The sequence below is a fragment of the Sphaerodactylus townsendi genome, linkage group LG06 (genome assembly GCF_021028975.2).
Source record: "Sphaerodactylus townsendi isolate TG3544 linkage group LG06, MPM_Stown_v2.3, whole genome shotgun sequence".
Lineage (NCBI taxonomy): Eukaryota > Metazoa > Chordata > Lepidosauria > Squamata > Sphaerodactylidae > Sphaerodactylus > Sphaerodactylus townsendi.
The window spans coordinates 74,199,842-74,216,614 of record NC_059430.1 but is presented as its reverse complement, the minus strand read 5'-3'; the positions used below and the strand labels follow the sequence as shown (position 1 = coordinate 74,216,614).

Sequence of the window (16,773 nt, the reverse complement as noted above, 5' to 3'; positions counted from 1 at the left end):
GAAAGGGAGGTTGTAAACAAATGAACAAACCGACAGACAGATAGAATCACACATCTCTAAGTCCATTGAAGCCAATGGATTAAAAGGAAACACTAGGAAATGCTTGTGAATATAGCTTCTGCATAAATGCTTGTGTTCATGGATTTAAATTATATACAACTCTCACAAAGATGTTCCTAAAAATATTTTGCTGGTATTTTTATTAATTATTAATCATGTGAATTATTTGGTTTATTTTTAAAAATAAATTTGTATAATTTAATGTGAAATTTTAAAATGATTTACAACTTAACAATACTAACACAATAATATTGCAATCAGTTAAAATTAATATTAAAATAATAAAGCAGTTCATCAGAACTTCATGAGAAGGATCCACTCAGCAGCGGTCGTGGTAACAGCAGAAGCAGTTGAGGAAAAGAAAACACAGGAACCCAGGCGTTGTTCACTTCAAAGAACAGAAGGGTTTTATTCCTTGTTTCCAAAAGCACAGAACAGTTTGGTCTATGCGTGCTTTGGTTATCCAGTTGCTGCGCTGCACTCTGTCAGACTGTTTTGTGCTTTTGGAAACAAGGAATAAAACCCTTCTGTTCTTTGAAGTGAACAACGCCTGGGTTCCTGTGTTTTCTTTTCCTCAACTGCTTCTGCTGTTACCACGACCGCTGCTGAGTGGATCCTTCTCAGGTTATGGGCCCAGCTCCTACGTGCGACTCGTGAGTAACAGTGAGTGTACTGCGTGCTGTGTGACTCAGCTATTGCCATGGCTTCCACTATGTCCGGCTTGCTGTTTGAGAGGCTGAATGAGCATAACTATGTGGCTTGGAGCCAGAAGATGCAGAGCTATCTCATTCGTGTGGACCTGTGGAATGTTATCTCTACCCCTCCAGCGGCCCCTACAGTTGCTGAGCGACGTGCAGATGAAAAAGCACGTGCGTCTATTGTGCTAGCAGTGGAAAACTCACAGTTGGTTTATCTGCGAGAAGCTGAGACTGCAGCCAAGGCGTGGGCGGCTTTGAAAGGCATCTATCAGCGTGAGTCGGCTGGGGCAAAGGTCCTCCTCACAAGACAACTGTACAATCTCAAACTGAGGCCAGGAGGATCTGTGTTTGAGCATCTGAAGCAGATGCGTGAACTGTTTGCACAGCTCGCTGATCAAGGTTTACAGTTTGAAGACTCCCACAAAGTTTATCTGTTGCTTTCGTCGTTGGATAGCAGCTGGGACCAGTTGGTATGCAGTTTCCAGAGCGTCGCGGAGTCTACGCTGACTTTGGATTACGTCACTGCCAAGCTGCTAGACCACCAGAAGCAGAGGGACTACCAGCTTGAGAGCACGGCTGAGAAATCATCGCACAGGGATTTTCCTGCTGATTCTGCCGTCCCTACTTCCTGCGCTGTGAAAAAATGTTTTCGTTGTGGGAATCCTGGCCATTTTGCACGGGCCTGTACAAATGCAAAAGTGGCGCAGAGGAAGAACAAGCCACCTTGGAAAGCGAGGGCTAACAGACAGGAATCACAAGCATCTACTTTCCTGGTAACAAGCAAGGAGAAGGACTCCAACTCACTATGGCTCATTGACTCTGCTTGTTCTGAGCATATAGTGAATAAGGAAAGTCTCCTTACTGACCACGTGCGCCAACCTGTTATTGACCACGTTTGTTTAGCTGATGGCACCGCAGCAAAGGTGCACCTTCAAGGATCAACATTTGTTCCTGCTCTAAATGGCTCTCTGAGTAATGTATATTTTGTGCCTTCATTTGAATTCTGTTTGTTAAGCGTTGTTAGATTGACAGCTGAGGGTTATGTGGTGGAATTTAGTGGGCAGACCTGTTCTATTAAGAAACAAGGGAGAGTCTGTGCCACAGGTATACTGCAGAATAACCTTTATCAGCTAAATAACAATGATGTAGGACAAAGCATGGCTAATGCAGTTAACAAACCTATGCATGATGACTGTATTCATTATATGCACCGTGTGCTAGGACATGCCAGTTTCAAAGTGCTAGGAAACATGTCCAGGTTGTGTGGTTTGAAAGCCAAGTCCTGTCCTAATTATCTTGATTGTACTGTGTGCAGTAAGGCCAAAGTAAAGGCATTTCCTTCTACAAGGAAAAGCACCAGACAGTCAGATAGGCCATTTGGTTTAATTCATACAGACCTTTCTGGACCATTTCAACCCAGTCAGGGGCATGCAAAGTACCACATGGTTTTGGTGGATGACTATAGCAGGTTCACCTATAGTCTTTTCCTGAAATCCAAAGCTGAGGCTTACCCAAGGTTTAAAGAGTGGGTGGCAATGGTGGAAAGACAGTTTTCACATAAAGTGGCTTGCCTCCAAACGGACAGAGGAGGTGAGTTCCTGGGTTCTGGGTTCCAGAACTGGTTGAGGAAGAAAGGCATACGTCACAGAAAGACCAACCCTTTCTCTCCTTTTGAAAACGGGGTTGCTGAGAGGAAATTTGGGGTTCTACATACTATAAAACGTTGTTTGCTTCTGGATGCCAACATGCCTGAACATTTCTGGGCTGAGGCTGTGAACACTGCCACATACTTGACCAACAGAGTATGGTCTTCTAGTGTGAACCAGACTCCTTATTTTCTGCTATACCAGAAAGATCCATCTCTGGATCATTTGCATATCTTTGGCAGTTATGCCAATGTGCTGGTACCTGACGCCCAAAGGCAGAAGGGGGATCAGAGGTGGGTGAGATTGAGGTTTCTTGGTTATGAATCTGGGACAAAAGGTTTTCGTTTTGCACATTCTTATGGAAAGGTTGTGATCTCTCGAAGTGCAAACTTTGAAGAGCATGCAGGATGGGAAACTATCCATGCTAACACAGAGGTTTTGCTACCTTTCACTCAGCATGAAGGGGTTAACAGAACTGCCAGGCAGCAGCCTGCAGCAGCTCAAGGTCAACCAACTGCTTCCAGTAGTGGCAAACGTCCAAGGAAGAAAGCTGAGAAGGGGGAAGGGCTGCAAGACAGTGACACTAGCAGTAGTGAAGAAGATGAGAAACAAATTAAAGTGCCTCGTACCTCTGATAGGTCTACAAAAGGGATACCTCCTGACAGGTATGGGTTTTCTCAAAACGTCTATGTTTGTCAAGCACAGGTATCAGAGCCAAGCTCCTATAAAGAGATGTTAAAGCTACCGCCAGCTGAAATAGAGCTCTGGCGTGAAGCTATGGCTGAGGAGTATAATACCTTAGTGCAACAACAGGTGTTTACCAAGACTGTTTTGCCAGAAGGAGAGGAGGCAATTGGGTCAAAGTGGGTGTTTCGGAGGAAAGAGTTGCCAAATGGTACTCAAAGGTATAAAGCAAGGCTTGTCGCCCAGGGGTTTGTACAAGACCGTTTGCTGAATTATGACCAGACCTATTCTCCCACAGCACGACCTGAGTCTTTGAGAGCTATGCTTGCATTAGCTAGTAAGAAAGGCTTTATGGTGAAGCATTATGACTTCCAGTGTGCTTTTTTAAATGCTAAATTGAAGGAAGCAATTTATCTGAAGCCTGCACCAGGGTATGAAGAAGCAGACCCAAATACTGTTTATGTTTTGCATCGTTCTTTGTATGGTTTAAAACAAGCTGGTGCTAACTGGTATGATGAACTGAACAGTACATTGCTTAAACTGGGGTTTAAGAAGTCTGTTGCTGATGCATGTTTATATATCAGGGGAACTAAAAAGAATCAAGAGGTCATTCTTCTTTATGTTGATGACATATGTGTGTGTGCAAGATCTACACAACAATTTGACAAATTGTACAAACAACTCAGTGACATGTATGTTCTAAAGGACTTAGGTTTTATCAAACATTACTTGGGTATTGATGTCATATCTACACCAAAGCAAGGTTATCTCCTAAGTCAGAAGAACAAAATAAATGAGTTGGTGCGCAAGACTAGATTGTCAAAGGCAAGGGTTGCCACAACACCAATGTCCCTAGACTTTCAGAAAGTTAGTGAAAGTGAGGAGTTCAACAATCCTGAACTGTATAAATCTGTTGTAGGTAGTCTCCTACATATATCTAACTGGACACGCCCAGATATAGCGTTTGCTGTTAGTGCGCTAAGCAGAAAAGCTAGCAAGCCCAGCAAACATGATTGGGAGGGTGTTAAACGTGTGGTTAGGTACTTAAAAGGAACTGCTGATCATGGTTTACTGATCCAGTCCACGCAAAGCACAGAGTTGTGTGCTACTGCAGATAGTTCATTTGCAGACTGTGGTGACAGGAAGTCCTGTACTGGTTTTGTCATTCAGTATGGTGATGTAGCTATCACCTGGTGTTCTAGAAAACAGACCACAATCAGCCTGTCCACTTCTGAGGCTGAGTTCTGCGCATTGTCTGAAACATGTTCAGAACTACTTTGGGTTGAGACACTGCTAACTGAGTTAGGTGAATCCATAAAGAAGCCTATAATCGTGTTTGATGATTCACAGACCTGCATCGCATTAGCAGAGACTGCAAACATGAAGACAAGAACTAAGTACATAGGAGTAAAGTACCAGAATGTTAGAGAGCTAGTACAGAATGGAACTATTCAACTCGCCTATGTTGAGACAGAGCGAAATGTTGCTGATGTGTTTACCAAAGCTGTGTCACAGAATAAGCATCAGAGAATGTTAGAACAGCTGAAAGTAATAAAGGTGCTGTCATAGTAGTTTTGGGAAGGGGTGTTAGGACTTGACAGTTAGATCACCAAAATCTACTTGACAGCTTGGGATCCACTCAGCAGCGGTCGTGGTAACAGCAGAAGGAGTTGGGGAAAAGAAAACACAGGAAGCCGGCGTTGTTCACTTCAAAGAACAGAAGGGTTTTATTCCTTGTTTCCAAAAGCACAAAACAGTCTGACAGAGTGCAGCGCAGCAACTGGATAACCAAAGCACGCATAGACCAAACTGTTCTGTGCATATACATAGAGACATACAACCAATCAGGGAGCAGTGATGCAATCACACATGATGTGCTTAGTCATGGTTGCATGCCAAATCTAATTAAACCAGGGTGAAAGGTGGAGGATTGCATCAGCCAAGCTGTCAAGTAGATTTTGGTGATCTAACTGTCAAGTCCTAACACTTCATTCACATGGAAACCTCCCTCTCCATAACCTGGCAGAACAAGAATCCTTTTGTTCATTTCCTAAAACAATGATGGCATCAAATGAATTCCTTTGCATTCTACGTCATGGGGGCAACTACCAAAGAGGCTCTGCTCCTAGTGGATGCCTATCTTGCATCTACAATAGATGCAAAACCATAGCAACCCTTACCCCATATGTCCCTACATGGCCTCTGCGCTCAGCAGAGGCCAATCTACTGGTGGTCCCCGGCCCCTCAATGATACGGCTGGCCTCCACCCTTTACGGCCCTGGCCCAGGCCTGGTGAAACACACTTCCGCCAACTGTCTGGGCCCTGCGGGACCTTGGAGAGTTCCGCAGGGCCTGTAAGACCGAGTTGTTTCACCGGGCCTTTGGGGAGTACAGCCGCTGATGGTGTGCACCCCTCCTGTCCCTCCCTTTAACATCTTGGGAGTTTGTGACATCTATACCGTCCCCCTCTCTGGGAGGGGTTTTACTGTTATTGTTATTGTTATATTGTTTTGGAGGGACCAGCCGCTGATAGTGCCCCCCCTTTCTGGCTCCTACACCTGGGCCTATAACATCTGATGAGACCTGCCGTTCCTCCCTTGGGGGAAGGATTTAATATCAGGTTATCGGGCGACACCTACGCTTATATTCATGCTTTTATTCTAAGTGTTAATGTTTAGTTAGTCTTAGCTGCTTTTATAAGTTTTAGCCAATTTATGATGGTTTTATGACTGTATTTATTGTATGCTGTACACCGCCCAGATCCCTTCGGGGACGGGACGGTATAGAAGCCCAAAGTATAAATAAATAAATAAATAAAATAATATTTGTTGTTCACCGCCCAGAGCCCTTAAGGGATGGGGCGGTTTATAAATGCAATAAACAAACAAACAAACAAACAAATAAATAAACACACACACCCAATATAGGAGAGGGATGTCATATAGGAGAAAGAAGATGCTTCCTGAGATACTGTGCAGCAGAACATCCATTCAGTTCTTACAATGCAAAACACACTTTCAGCTATCATTAATGAATATTTGAATTTGTAGTGGATCCTAAAGGCTTTTTAAACACACTCTGCCTGCCTGCCTGCCTGCCTGCCTGCCTGCCTGCCTGCCTGCCTGCCTGCCTGCCTGTCTATCTGTCTATCATATTTTTAGATCACCCTCCCCAGTAGGCTCAGGGCGGTGTACATCATAATTTAATATGTAAAATAAAACATAAACCAGTATTGCAGTGTGTAATTTAAACCTTCCTAATTTAAACCTTCCTATTGTTATAGTGTTTTGTGGAACTATATAAAACTATATAAAACTACCACATTTCAGGACTGAATAGGTACACTGTAAACCTGAATGTGTGCTATTATGTAGAGTTCAGAATCTGAATCACATAATGTATAAACAGAGTAATGGTTAGTAATGTGTTTATATTGAACAATGAACTTATATTTAACAATTTTAACAATGTGTTTATATTTTAAATGTTGATGTTGCAAGGTAAATTGGGGAAGGATGAATAGACAGTTACCATGTTAGGTCAGAAGGTGACTGATAATACGCCAAGAGATCCTTTAAAATTTATGTTTAATTCAACAATAATATTGTTGGGAGCAACATACAGAGCAACATACTGAGTCAGTGAGTGAATAATCTGCTTTGTATATGGAAGATCCAGTGGTGTAACAGGTTCCCATGGTGGTGGGATTCAAACAGTGGCGTAGCAGCAATGGGGATGGGCGTGGCACAATGGGGGCGTGGCAGGGCATTCCTGGGCGGGGCTGTGGGGCAAGCTGGACGCTATGAGCCATGGCGCCGGGTCCTTAGGCATGGAGAGCTTGAATCTGCACTTGGAGGGCTTATGGCTGCCACGCCACGCCGGTGCACCTCCTGCTAGACTGCTTCAAGTTCTGCGCGCTACTGCTGAGGAGTGGAGGAGGGGCGTAACTAAGGCAAAAATCACGTGGCAAAATCACCAATTAGTAACCCCGTCTTTGCACACACAAATAATTAGCAACCTACTCTCAGGAATCTGTGAGAACCTGCTGGATCCCACTTCTGGGAATATCCCATGGTTACAGTCCCTGGCATGTCCAGTGGAAAAAGGATCAAGTAGTAGGTGATGGGAAAGACCTCAGCCTGAGACCCTGAAGGGCTGCTGCCCATCAGACCAGACAACACTACTGTTCACATTACATCTTTTTTTTGACTGTGTGATTGTTCCCAGTGGCATTGAAAAGTGTGCATAGAGAATGGGGACTGTTTTGTACACGGCTGCAAACCTACATGTTCTCTCACACAAATGCATATATGTGTAATGAATTTGCAATATATACACAGTTTTAGAGTCCCATCCAAAGGGTGCGGGCAAATCTGCTGTGGGAGTAGCGCATTGCCTGCCCTGGCAGATTTGCCTCCCTGGAGTACCAACCCTGGCAAAAGGACAATTTCGCTGGTGCACAGCCTCCACCACCCTCCCCCAGCACTGGTGTGCAGGACCAACCATGGTGCCAGCATTCACACCCCCATTCTGGCTCTATTGGCGCAGCAGGGGCAGTCTGGGAGCATGGCTGGGGCAGGGGCCAATTTTAGTCAGCTCCCTCCATGCTGTTCACTGGCATACGCTGGTGGCGTTCAGTTCAGACTTCAGCCATTGAAAACAGTGGCTTAAGTCATAACAGCCACATATAGGCTGATTGGCCACAGGGAGTCTTTTGCAGCCTCCCTACGGTGCCAGGAAGCCCCTTTTAGAGTGGTGAGGTGGGGTGGATGCAGCACTTTGGCTGGGCTTGTGGATAGGGCTGCCTGCTTCTCAAAGGCACAGTAGGTATGGAATAGAGATTTGCCTGAGGCTAAAACAGATTCAGTTGCAAAAGGACAGTGATGGACTGGGTTTAATATCCAAACCAGCCCAAAGAATGGTGCTGGCTTTAAAAAAATAAACAAAACCAAACAAGATTGGAAAACAGCAACCCAGTTGATGGTGTAGTTCAGCACTTGGCTTTAAGCCAGGGCTGGCTTAACTTGAACAGATAGTTCCACTGAGAATGAAGATTCCAAGCCAGATGTTCAGACCACCAAGCCATGACCTACAGCACAGTCTGAAAGGTCGGCCACTCCTGTGGGTGACTTCTTTTAATTTTCCTGTGAAAAGCCATAGTTCCTCTGTAGTGTAAATACGTATGAGAGGGACACATTGCATTGAATAGCCTTCTGCCATGCTTTGTTTTCTGGTTCTTAATTTGGCTTAGGTTTCCAGCAAATCTCTAGCAAATGGGGGCCAAACTTAATAGATCTCTATGTTTAAACGCTAGTCTACTACTGTTGCCTAGAATTTAGGGCAGATGGTGAAGTGCCTGATTTAAGAAACTTGGACTCTCCCCCTCCATATTCTCTCAACTGTCCCCAATGCTTTTCTTCAGCTAGATTTTGCTATCAGAAGTGAGCCTGGCTGAAAGAGAAGGACTTGGTGGGTTGTGGCTGTGTGGGAATGGGGAATGGTAAGGTCAGAAAAAAGGAAGCAAAATATATAGCCTCTTTGATAATAGTCTGTATTTCATGCAGGAGAAAAACACTGACAAAATTTCAACTGGCCCTGTGGGTAATTTTCATGCTGTGGGGTCATGCTGCTTCTTGAGCTGTATCAGCCACCTTCCCCCTCCCCCCTTTGGATTGTACTGTAAGCTTAGCTTTTTGCTCATTTTAATTGTTTAAAAAAGACAGAAATTACATAGTACTGTTTATCAAGGCCAATGAAAATAACACAAAATATTGTATATGTTTTCAAGTTCTCCAGATATTTCCTCTTTAAGATCTAGTCTGATGAAGAGTTCTGGAGTACTTGAAAACATGCACAATGGCTTATCTATCTGTCTGTCTAGCAATATTTATACTCCACTTGTCTTTCCTCATAATATCCCACCCACGTGTTTGTATTATTTTGGTTAATAGAAAAATATGATGTGGCTTCTGTTATTTCATTACTCTGAACAACCACCATGCTATGTTGGCCTGTATTATCTAAACCCTGCAGATAAGAGCTGAGGCTAAGAGATACCTAATAGGTTTATGGCACAGGCTAGATTTGAATTGGGGACTTCCAATCTTATTGATGTGCTTTTTAATCTCTATGTCATGCTCATTCATTTGTTAGATGTGCCACAAACCTGGCAGGTTTATTGACAGTGAAATTAAAATCTAAATTTGACCATGCAATATTCTCTCATAAATTGCTGCAGCATTTCTGGTACTGGTTGAAACTTGGTCATTGGGGAGCTGCACAGCTGTCAAGTCCATGTGTTTATAGTTGGTCCCATTTTTCTTGCTTAACTAGGCAGGTATTCAGCTGGCTGGCAGAAACCCCGGTTTCAGTGACTGCATAAGGGGCATATGCTGCATAAGGGGCATATGTTGATTGTCTGTTTTCCTCCTTTTTTTCTTTTTTTGAAGGCAAATCCAGAGTAAACCAAGGTAAACATTCTTCAAAGAACAAAGTTTGTACTCAAAACCTTAGGTGCATATTTTAGTCTGTAAAATTTTCTTTTAATATATTAACAAAAACTGCTTTTTTGGCAATACACATAGGAAATGGGAAATTTCCCAGTGACTGTTAACTGCTAGATTACCTTGACCTTTTATTGAATGTATCATTTTGGAATTGACAGAACTTTAAAATAAACTTGCCTTTAGGAAGTAGAATATGGGTTTTATGGTATTGGGGCAAGAGGTTTGTCAAGATAAAACTGGAACAGGAGCTGAGGATTTGTATCAGTGAGGCTAGCATTTAATGTAGGGATCTATGCCTTAGAGAGCCAACATGGTGTACACATTAAGAGCAGGTGGATTCTAATCTGAAGAACCGGGTTTGATTCCACACTTCTCCACCTGAGTGACAGAGGCTTATCTGGTGAACCTGATGTGTTTCCGCACTCCTACATTCCTGCTGGGTGACCTTGGGCTAGCCACAGTTCTTTGGAACTCTCTCAGCCTCACCTACCTCACAAGGTGTGTGTTGTGGGGAGAGGAAGGGAAAGGAGCTTGTAAGCCACCTCGAGTCTCCTTACAGGAGAGAAAGGAGAGACAATGTGACCAGAATCTATTGTTCTTTGATCTTCTTGGCCTTTTGCTTGGTGATGAAGAACTTGTTTTCCCTGGTATCTATGATGACCCCAAGTGTTTTGATTGTTGGACTGGGTTCATGGGATTCTCCTTGAGGTTCACCAGGAATTCATGTTCCCAAAAGCACTGCAGAAGCTACTGGGTATTTGTCTTGGATTGCTGGAGAAATCGTGATCTGATAAGAAGATTGTCTAAGTATGGGTGGAAGTAGATGTTCTCCCTGAGTTTCACTACAAGGTTGACCAGTAGTTTGGAAAAGACTCTTGGGGTTGAGGAAAGTCCAAAAGGAAGGGCCCCAAATTGGTAATGATCCTGGTTTCAGAGGCGTAGCTAGGGAAAATGGAGCCCAATGCAAATCTGAGTTTTGCTGCCCCCCATGTTCAGTTGTGTTTTTTGTGTTTTTTCAGTTTTAAGCCTGTAGGGGTGTAGTTTTTAGGCTAGCATTTTCAAATGAAGAAGAGAAGGCCCAGCTCTAATCTTTAGATTTTAGCACAAGAATTCTCAGTTGAACTAGGGACAAGACCTGTTCTCTTAACATTTCTGTTATGAAGGAGTAAAAGTCTGCAGGTAGAGGGAAGGAACTGGGCATGTGTACATTAACCCTTTGTTCATTAGTTGAATTTAATCCTGAGAAAGCCATAGGACAAGGATCCAACGAGTTGCCATCATCCTGCTGTTGCTTGGGCCTGGAGTGACTTCTGTTCTACAATAAGGCTCTGTGGTGGCCATTTTGTTGTTGCACACTTTTTGCCACATTTTTTGGCTGGTTCTGCCACCTCTGCTGCTTTATTGCTTGAGCCTTGACCATAATGTCAGCAGCCCATGGGGATGTGCTCCTTGGATTGAGAATCAATTCAACTGTCAGCGGAGCCTCTATGTCGTCCTCTGATAGAAAGACTTCTTCCTCCGATCTTTTCATAGCTTGGATGGCCACTTGGAGAACGTTGCAAGGTCTTTAGTAAAGCAGTTCCCTACTCTAGTGCCCACAGGGGAGGGAGAACAATAAAGGTGAATGTTGCAAAAAGAAGATGTTTAGAATAGGTTAGATAGCAGATAAGTGTATAGAAATAGTGTAAGTGTAAGCATAAGTAAGTAGATAAAAGATAGAAGAAAAACCCCAGTAGAGTAGGGCAGTCACTTAATGAGCTGCTGTCCACTGCTAGGCAGGAAAAGAACTGTCAGGATAGTGTGAAACACCCACAAGATGTCCTCTGCTCAGAGGGAGAATATATATCTTCAGAAATGTCTGATTTAAATGTGGTCTCAAGGTTTTTGAAGGCTCTGGCTAGGGGAAAAACAGCTTGGATGTTTTCATTTAGGTCACATAACACTGTGTTTTGGTCATGTCTATATTAACAATTAACTCTGCAGCTTTAAGTGCCTGCTTCTTTTCTGTGCAATTAAGTAAATATCTAATTTAAATTGAGCAAATGTAGCTTGAGTTCTAAATGTCAGTCTGCATGGCTTCATCACTTATTTTCCTGGCAATCATGATAGTTGGCACATCCAGTGAAATTTTAAAGTAGCAATTTCATGGTGATGACTATATAACATCCTGATGGTTTAAAATGAAACTAGAAGTGATTTGGGCAGCCATCTGTAACAAGTGGAAAATGTTGAATTGGTTACTGTTGTGTTATGTTTGTAATGTACCACAGTTTTAATCTTCAGAGAGAACTTTGGATCTCAGCATTGATATATTGACATTTCCAATGTCACAAGACATTGATTTTTAAAACAACATTCTATGCTCTTTTAAGAACTCACATGTCATATGATTGCCTTGGATTCATATAGTGATGTCCAGTATGGCATCCATGGTCACTATGGTGCCTTCAGATGTGTCTGTTGGTGCCCACTGGCTTCTTCTATAAAAGAAAGAGTCAGCCCTGGTTTTCCTCCACGCAGTTGGAGCAGAACATTTTTCAAAAGATCCCAGGAGCCATTGTGGTGGATCCTGCCCCTGTTATTCTACCATTACACTGAGAGAGGCACTCATTCAGAAATAGGTGCCTATATAAGAGAATGCATACTTGGGAGCCTTCTAACCTTTTGTGATTGCCCCTTATGGAAGCTGTTGACTGATTGGCCTTCATTGGCAACAATTTTGTGCTGGTGCATACTGAATATTGTTAGTTAGAGCAATAAAAGATGCATATAAAACATGAATATCAGTTTCCAATAACTTTAAGTTCTTCCTTTCAATTTTTCTTTATTGTATTGTGTTCAGTTGATTTAGATCTGAGAAAGCTAGCTGTGCAAGTCCCTCTTCCTAATACCATTGGGACTTACAGTGCAATTCTAATTAAATCCTTCTAAGTTCCTTTAAAAGCCCCACGGTGCAGAGTAGTAAGCTGCAGTACTGCAGTTCAAGTTCTGCTTATGACCTGAGTTCAGACCTTATAGAAGTCAATTTTAGGTAACCGGCTCAAGGTTGACGCAGCCTTCCACCCTTTCAAAGTCTGTAAAATGAGTACCCAGCTTGCTGGGGGTAAAGTGTAGACACTGGGGAAGGCAATAGCAAACCACTCCATAAACACTGTCTGCCTACTAAACGTTGTGATGTGATGTTACCCCCTGGATCAGTAATGGCCTGATGCTTGCACAGGGGACTACCTTTACCTTTTAAAGTTAATTGAAGTCAGTGGGTATAGAAAGGTAAAACTGTGCCTAAGATTGCTTAGTTTGTCATTTAAGTATGTTTGACAACTTATTTTTGAGGGAAAATAAGCAAAAAACCATATGATTTCTTCTTGGATTGTGTGCTGTTTCCTACTGCAGGTGGGGAGCTGACATTTATTGCTCCAGTAAGAAAAAAAAACACCCTCCATGCATTACAAAATTACTCCAATGTGGTAAAAGGTTCTAAGCACTCCCTTTTTGTGTTGGATAGCTTATTACAGGAGCACTAAAATGCTGTGCCTCCAGCTCTAGTCTGAATTAATATAGTTCTAGCAGGACTGTACCTTGTGATTTTTCTAAGCATATTGACAAGTCTGTGTGTTTTGACTGGATATAGGGCTAATAGTTTTTAAATATTTGCTTGATTGCACCCAAGGGATGTAATCTAAAGTCTTGCATGAACCAGGACTTCCTCTTCTGTTCTGTGATGGGAAATACTCTGCCTAATAATGGGAAATTCCCTGTTGTGTTTAGAGTGTTCCCCTCCTCATAAAAGAACACAAGAAAGGCCCTGTTTGTGTGGATTTCTTTAGGAGTATCAGCATGAATGGATCATGGCCAAGTGTTTGTAATCCAGTACATGCACTCTGGCATAACCAGGCTGAATTCATATTATAAAGGAGCAAAATTTATGTGAGAAAGCCAGTGGGAATTTGTGTTCCTGATTTATTTACACAATCTGAGGGAAAGTACTTTGTTTAATACAGACATAAAGTAGTAAAGGTTAATTTTCATGTAGGAGTTTCAGCTCCTAATTTTATTGAATGCCTATTTTAATTTTGCATACTAAAGGGAAAGAGGGAGGCTAGACAATCCTTATTTTTGTCTTGTAAATTAACATAACTTCTGTGTAATTGTGGAGTGTGTCATTTGGAATCCATAGATACAGACAAGAGAGATTCATCTGGAAATCTTCAAAATTCAGTAGGAGGAAGTGTTGAGAAGAACAAATTATACTAGAAGCACAGATGCTGTGTGGGCTGATTATTTTTTGTGCAGTCAAAAGCCAAAAGTGCATATTGAATATATAATCCAGATGCCAGATGGCTTCCACTTATGTGCAGTCTTTGTCTGTGCAATAACCAGGCTGTTTCTTTCTGTGTATGTGTGGGGAGTATTATCCAGAGTAATCTTCACACATATCTATATTTGGCCACCCATAATGTAAAAAGATACTAAGTTGGTGTTAATTGTATTTAGAAAAACCCTCCTACTTGAAAGCTTCTTTGGTTCTTGTCCATCAGAACCACAGTCTATGCAGTACAGTAGATGAGAGGAGTTTCTAGCTGAGGGGAAAGTGCCTCACTAAGTGCCTTGAAACTACCCTTCTATCCAGAGCAACCCTTAAGAGAGGAGTGTACATACTTGTTCCAGTAGGAGAATGATCCAGAGACAGTTGGGAGTGTAGGGAAGAGTCAAATTCAAATGACTGTCAATAACCACACAGAGGAGAACTGCATTTTATCTATTTGGGTGAATAAGCAGGACTTGCCCCAGAAGAAATTCTGGAACCCAACCAGTCTGATTTGTGAAATTTCAGAATGGGAACGAGAACAATTGAGCAAATGCCTGGAATATCTCCTCTGGAATTAAGGAAATTTGTCAGCCCAGAGCAAGATGAAATGCCTCTGTGTTTAATTTCACCACTGTGTGTGTGTGTGGTGGTGGTGGTGGTGGGAGACACAGAGTGCTGTAGAGATTTTGCTGGTGGAGAGGAGTTGTTACTGCTTCACTGCAGAGGTTGTGGTGGGCACGCTCAGCATTGGAATATTTACTCTTTCTGGATTCTAGTTCTCTTTTTGTTTTGCTAACCACTCTTTTGGGTGGAAAAGGCATCACAAAAATGTTTTAATAAACATTTAAACAAACAACAACCCTGCTAGGACAACAGTGTATATCTGGCCTAAAGGTACCCAATAAGATTCAAGGTGAGTGCAAGACTTAAACCTTGTTCATTTAGTTCAGTGTTGCAAATGCTATACTATACCAGTTCTAAGTGCATTTATCTGGAGATGCCCTGGCCATTTCATTATTTCTTGTCATGTGTGAAAATTATACATATCTGCCATTGAATCATATATCCCTGACTTTCTTCCAGTTACGAATTCTCTGGACAAATGTATGATCTTTCTTTCTTTCTTTCTTTCTTTCTTTCTTTCTTTCTTTCTTTCTTTCTTTCTTTCTTTCTTTCTTTCTTTCTTTCTTTCTTTCTTTCTTTCTTTCTTTTTCTTGTAGTAGTCTAGACTGTATCTATTCCCCATTTATTCCTTCCTTCCAAAAACAAAACATATTTGGAAAAAAGACTTAGATAAAACTTTTCTTCCTCTTTCCCTTATCAAAAATGATTTGGGGAGCTTGAACAAAATATTTTTAATGGCACTTATATGCGTCACACAATTTTAGTACCCTTTGTTTCAGAGGAATAGGAACACTAAGAATTGAACAACAGGAATTCCTAGTTCTATTATCTGGATGGTATTATCTTATTATTGCAGTCAGTTTAAAAGAAGAACTAAGAGCAGGAACATGAAAAACATGTAGAATCCCATGCTGCTGCTATAAGCTGAACTTGCTTGACTGATGAAGTTTGATCTCTGCCACATACACTGGATTTTTTAAGTTCTGACTAAAATTACCTCTTCGAATTTATTAAAGGCTTCCTTTCCTGGTACCATTCACGGCACAATTCACAGGGATGTGTACATGCTACAGCAGCCCGGGATGGTGTGGCCAAGGCAGAGCTGTGCCATCCCCAAAGAGGATTTGGGTGGCATGGAAAGAAGGAAAATTAAATAATAATCCTGCTAGCTGAATTGCCCCATTTGGGAAACAGGCTTATACCACTTTTGTGTGGTGTAAGTCTGCAGGCTCAGAGGGCAGCGTTCCTGGAGTGCTGGTTGAAGTCAACTAAAGTCAGCTCCACCCTCAGCAACGCCCCCCCCCCCACACCCCGTGTTTTGGTGTCCACTTGGATGCCAGTTTAGCTCCCTGGTGGCCACATCTGGGTTTGATTGCCATGAACTAGTGCAGCACCTGGATGCCAGTGTGTTTGCTCACTCTGCTGGTGTGGGTGTCCTTTATGCTGGTGGAGGGGTCAAATGTGCCTGCGGTGCCCTCCACCACTCCCTAATACCATTTCAGTCCCCCCCATCTGGATTGGGCTACAGAAGGAATCACTACTAGAGAGACTACTTCCAGTTCTCTCAGTGCTGATGTTTATCTTTACTGTTTGGGTGTGAGGTCTTCCCATCCTGCATAGGCTTGCTCCCTAACTGTGTCTGAAGCGATTTCTTAATATTACTATGTCTAATTCTGAATATGGCCAAATCAGATAGTTCTGTAGATTAGAGCTATGAACAGATCTTTATGTTCTGTACAGATCTTTCTACGAACCTAGTAAAAGCCCAGGTTTACAGAAGAATCTGAAATCTTTTTTAAAAAAAGTTGGAGCATCAAACCTCTCAAATGTACAAGCAGAACCTGTAGCTTTGAGAAATGAATGCTATCAGTAGCCATTGCTAGGCAATCACAATAGTATTAACAGCCTGTAAAATTAATACTTTGTTTTGGAGATTTATATAGAGTTCCTCACCACTTTGGATTTTTTTTTTTTTAGAGAGGATGCAGCTTCTATTCAGTGAAGAAGGATTTGGTTTTTCTGATCTTAGTTTATATTGTCAGACATACTTGTTAACTTGTACTCATTATTGGAATCACTTCTTGCAGTTGGACCATCCATTTTAGGTTTTTTGTGCCAATCCAAAATTAAAAATTGGGAAAAAACTTTTTTGTTCAAGGCTTGGACCAGCAGGGGGATTTTTACGTTGGACCAACTGATATATTATGAAGAGTTTTTCTCATATTCTCAGCTGAGATCTAGATATG

General features: G+C 42.2%; 1 protein-coding gene across 3 annotated transcripts in view; it reads left to right on the top strand.

Moving 5' to 3' along the window:
* The window catches only part of TSPAN12 (tetraspanin 12), an 85,493-nt gene that overhangs the window by 11,814 nt on the left and 56,906 nt on the right, over positions 1 to 16,773 (top strand). The window lies entirely within an intron of this gene.